General features: G+C 30.3%; 1 long non-coding RNA gene across 1 annotated transcript; it reads left to right on the top strand.

Moving 5' to 3' along the window:
- The first annotated feature begins 756 nt into the window (after nt 1–756).
- LOC136041405 (uncharacterized) lies at nt 757–4,411 on the top strand. The gene is made up of 2 exons (XR_010621020.1): nt 757–820; nt 4,290–4,411. It is a non-coding gene; the product is annotated as an uncharacterized LOC136041405 (long non-coding RNA).
- Nucleotides 4,412–5,160: the final 749 nt, after the last annotated feature.

Below are 5,160 nucleotides of genomic sequence, written 5' to 3'. Positions count from 1 at the left end.
CTGACACTTGTCATATTGGTTTACCCCAATTGACATCACTAAAGATGAGGACTTACGGATTCTGAAACTTCCCATCAAGCTGTTTAAGTGGAATCAATTTCTCCTCCAATAACATTTGGAGGCTCTCTGATTTCCAGGCCCCTGAGGAGTTTGCGGTCATACTCATCTTTTAAGTGGTTTTAAAGAGTAAGCTCACATGTAATAAGAGCAGTGAATTCCAAAATTAACGAAAAAATTTCATTTGCTTCACGATGTTCATTTGGTATTCATTTATTAAACCTTCAAAATAAGAAAAAAAATTAGAAATTTGGGAAGGAACTGTGTCAGTAAGTGTTAACAGACCTAAGATGGGTCCAGAGGGAGAAATACAATTATTGTGATGTCCTTAGTACTTGAGCGATAATCCAATAGGCTAATATATAGATAACACTTCATTAACGAGGTAACAAGGCGCCGTACCATGAATAACAATTTAAGATATAAAAAAAAATAATAAAAAAGTACTAAGCCTAATTGATTAGTCGTTGCGCTAGGATACAACACTAAGAATAGCGAATAAAAAATAAATTACTACAGAAGAAGGTCATATTAATGAAGCTTTTGTTCATTCAACAGTGAAGTGACATTTATGGGTTTTGTACTAATTTGCTGTTTACTTTTACTCTTTAAATTTTTGACTGCTAACCTTGATTGAAAATTGTGAAATAACTGCAACAAGAATATATATAGTTTGAAAATGTGTAGCAAATCAAAGTGCAATTGTGTGTTGGTGAGATAAAGAACTCAGTATTATTACAAAATGAGGGTTTTAATGTCAATGGTAAGTAACTTGCCACATTTTTTCTCAAACTAAGCACACCATCTTTATTGTTGTTTGCATAGTATGAAAATAAAGATGAATCTTATTTTAGATACGTTTCTTAGGATTTTTTTTCTCAGAGATTCAACCTGTCACGGGCTGTGGATGGGGGAACACAGGAAAAAGAGAAATCTATTTATTTAGCTGTTCTCATTTTAAAAGTACAGAAGTAAAATAAATTTATTATCTCATTTTGTTTTGTTCTATCATTAGTTTCTGCTTTTTTTTTGGGTTATTATCGCTCCACGGAAAATATGTTGAATATTTTGCTTTATGGCTTACTATTTATCTAAGAAGATTTGCATAATACCTGACTGCTAAGGTGTCTTAATTCGGGCTACCAAAATATGCGAAGATTTCAGTTGGAAACATAACTTGTTAACTCACTATTTTTCACAATAATTGTTAAAAAATGTGTGTTTTCAAATGTCACACAGCAATTTTGCGTCAGTGAAATGAAGACTTCAGTATAACTGTAAAAATGAAAATTTTTGTCTCCATTGCAGGTAAACTTGTAAAATGTCATATACTTAAAAAAGATGAGATACTCTTTTCCAAGGCATCATAAAAATTGAAATTAATTCTTGACATTTTGAAAGTATGGTTTTGCAATTGCATTCAATTCAAATTACAATTGACATTAATATAATTACGTCTCTGATGGTCTCAACTCCTTTGAGAAGGAAATAAGGGGATAAGCCAAAACAAAAAACTATTAGTGATTGCTTTCCAATTTTTTTATTTTTTTTTATTTTTATTACATTTGGCAACATTTAGTTTTATGCAATTTAATTAGAAAGCGGTATTCAGTTTCAGGCACACACCTTGGCAATTGTTACTGTACCTTAAACAAAATAAAAATAGACAGTTTCTTGTGAAAAAAGTCACTGCAAAAAGTCACTGCAAAAAAGTCAAAGGAACACGGATAATGTTTGGTAGGGAAGGAGGAGCTTAGATTCAATGTTCCCATTTGTTTGTGCCTGTGCACAATACCACAAAGAATTACTATAATTTGTACAATAAATATATTCATCAATTCAAGAATAAAAAAATATTTATAAAGTCTATTAAAAACCTTAGCTTCATGTTTAATTAGTATTGAAATTTCAGAGCAACATATAGCCACTTCTGGCTACAAATACACATATCCATGTCGGGAAAACCCAGCCAATCACTACTGTTTGGGTCTGAAAACAGTAATTTGACGTTTTGTAACGGGTATCTGAAGCCATTTGTATTTTTTTTTTATTAGAAAATCAGGGTTTAAATTTAAGTGCTAAAAATTTTATTCATAAACATGCACCCTGTTTTTTTTGTTTTGCTTTTTTTTTTACACGGAATAAGTTGAAACGTTTTCGAAAACCGTTTTGGTAGGAGGTATGCAGGGACCAGCAACGTGGCCCACCCCTACCAAATCCAAATTTTTCTTGGCTTTTTGTCACCTCTTATTAAAATTATCAATATTTTTTTTATTATTCCTCCTCCAAACAAAAAAAAAATCCTGCCTAGGTGCCTAGCTGGTGGTAAGGCCATTAAGGTCTTTTCTTTCTCTTCTTCTAAACTATTTGCCAAATAGTCCTATCAATTAACAATGCTAAGGATCTCTTCCAGCAACTGGATTGATTCCTATTACTACCCTTTATTTCATCGTCATCACTGGTCCTGCAGCCAGTTTTATGAAATATTATGAATAGGATTTAAAAAGTAATCCTAACATACTTGAGAATAAACTTTTTAATTATTATCTATTTCTCGACACAAAATTTAATCTTCAATTTTTTTAAGTGAATAGTGATATATATATATATATATATATATATATATATATATATATATATATATATATATATATATATATATAAGTGAATAAATTTTTTTAGTGAGTATATATATATATATATATATATATATATATATATATATATATATATATATATATATATATATATATATATATTTGTATGTGTGTTTGTCTATATGTGTGAATAAAAATTGTCTGTGTATATGTGTGCATAAAAAAAATAAGTGTATGTTTCATTTGCAGCTAAGCTTTTCAAGGTAAAATTTGAAATTTTTTTCAATTTTAGAAAAAAAGATTAATTTTCAAAAAATTTGTTTTCACACCTTTACCCCGTCCTTTGGAAACCACATTTTCTGGTCAATAATACCCAATACTCTTTAAAAAACAAAATGGGTGATCGGACTCCGTTTATGTTAATTTGTAACAAAATGAAATTATTTTTTCATAGTTTCTGACAAAAGATTAATTACACCAATTGAACCGACCAGTTAAGTAGCGATAATTTTAAATTATTACTTAATGCAGCATGTGGTATGAAAAATGATTTTCACTAACCTATTTTCTAAAATAAGGCAAATTTTCTCAGTCTCGTAACTTTTGATGGGTATAATTAAACTTGATGAAACATATATTTAAAAGAAGCATTAAAATGCGATTCTTTCGATGTAGCTATTAGTATCGAAATTCCATTTTTTAGAGTTTTGGTTACTATTGAGCTGGGTCACTCCTTATTACAGTTCGTTACCACGAACTGTTTGATTATTATTAGTCCTCTCCGAATAAAAAAAAATCCTGTTTAAGTGCCTGACTGGTGGTTAGGAGATCTCATGAAATTACTAGTTTAAAAAACCATGTCACTATTTCACCATTTACTAATGCACCACTTATATTAAGGTCTTTTCTTTCTCTTCTTCTAAACTATTTAAAAAATAGTCCTAAAAATTCACAATGCTTAAGATGAAAGAATAACAGTTCAAAATAGGGATGAAATCTTTTAATCGACAGTGAAGAGATATAGATTTTTTTTTTTTAACTGGATCTTTCGAACACATAAACAGTGTTCATCATCAGCAGTAAAACTAAAAGACATCAATAAAAACAAACAAAATTTGTACTTAATCCTTTTTTCTTACATTGATGAAGAAAATCTTGTTGATTTATAACATTTGAGTGTCTCTTATGGGTGTTATTATATTTAGACACCTCCTTGGTCACATTATCCCCATATACTCAACGTAGATAACTTCGAAGACCGCACTGCTTTTCCATGACAAAATAGTGTATATTGCATTTGCTGCTAAGCTTTTCCAGGTAAAACTTGAAATTTCTTTCAGGTTTGGAAAAAAGGTTAATTTGCTAAAAAATTGTTTTCACGCCTTTACCCCGTCCCTCTGGAAAACACATTATATGGCTTACACCAATGATCTTTAAAAAAAAAACAAAAAAAAAAAAACGGGTGATCGGACTCCAATTATTATAATCTGTAACAAAGATGAAACTATTTATTGATTGTTTCTGACAAAAGATTAATTACACCAGTTGAATTGACCAATTAAATAGAGATAATTTTAAATTATTACTTAATGTACCATGTGGTATGAAACCTGACATATCGCTTAATCTTTTCAGCTCGTTTGCTTTACCTTCGTGTGCCTCATCAGTTTTGCTGCTGCCCGGCCAAGGAGTGGAGCCACATCTGGGGCACAGCAAGATGATGCATTAGCAGTTATTGGACAGGGGCCACAAGAAGGTATGATATTCGTCTAAGTTAAAACAAAAGGGGTATTACATATAGATATAAAAAACAAAAATAAATTTGTCTCGCCAGATTAGTGACTGTTCGAAGAAATTTCCTCCCTATGTATAGTCATATTTTTTTGGCTCTTCCTATTGTATTAGTATAATTGTCGATCAATGGTCTTACGGTGGTGTAGCAAATAATATTAGGTATCACATAATTAGAAGAAGGAACTGAACCTTACCTGCATCAATAGATGATCAGGAATCAACTGTAATTGATCAATATTCAATCTGATTCTTTGTCCTGTTTCCGGTTCGCTCAAAGTTAATTGCATACCTAACTGACTATAATGCTTACACAAAAACATTAAACAATAAATACGCGCGAAAAATATACGTAAACAAAAAAAACAAATAAATGCCCAATGCCGTGCTTTTACAACCAACTGAAAAATATATAGAGGTAATTTCCATATATAATTGACTACACAATTTTTCATAATTTTTAAAAATATATACGATTGTTTAAGTTTTCTCCTAATAACCTCAAACAATGAGATTTAATTTATTGCATCTTATTTTTCATTATAACTACGTAAGTAATGCGAGCCATAGCAACGCATCGCAAATAAATAATATTCTTATGTGGCCAAATAATTAATATATATTGACGCCCTTCTTAATGTTAGACTGATTTTGAAGTAGACAGATGGATATTTTTGGAAAACAGGTGTTAAAACATAATGTGTAAAAACTATGC

The sequence above is a fragment of the Artemia franciscana genome, unplaced genomic scaffold, assembly GCF_032884065.1.
Source record: "Artemia franciscana unplaced genomic scaffold, ASM3288406v1 PGA_scaffold_200, whole genome shotgun sequence".
Lineage (NCBI taxonomy): Eukaryota > Metazoa > Arthropoda > Branchiopoda > Anostraca > Artemiidae > Artemia > Artemia franciscana.
This window is presented reverse-complemented; position numbering and strand designations above follow the sequence as displayed.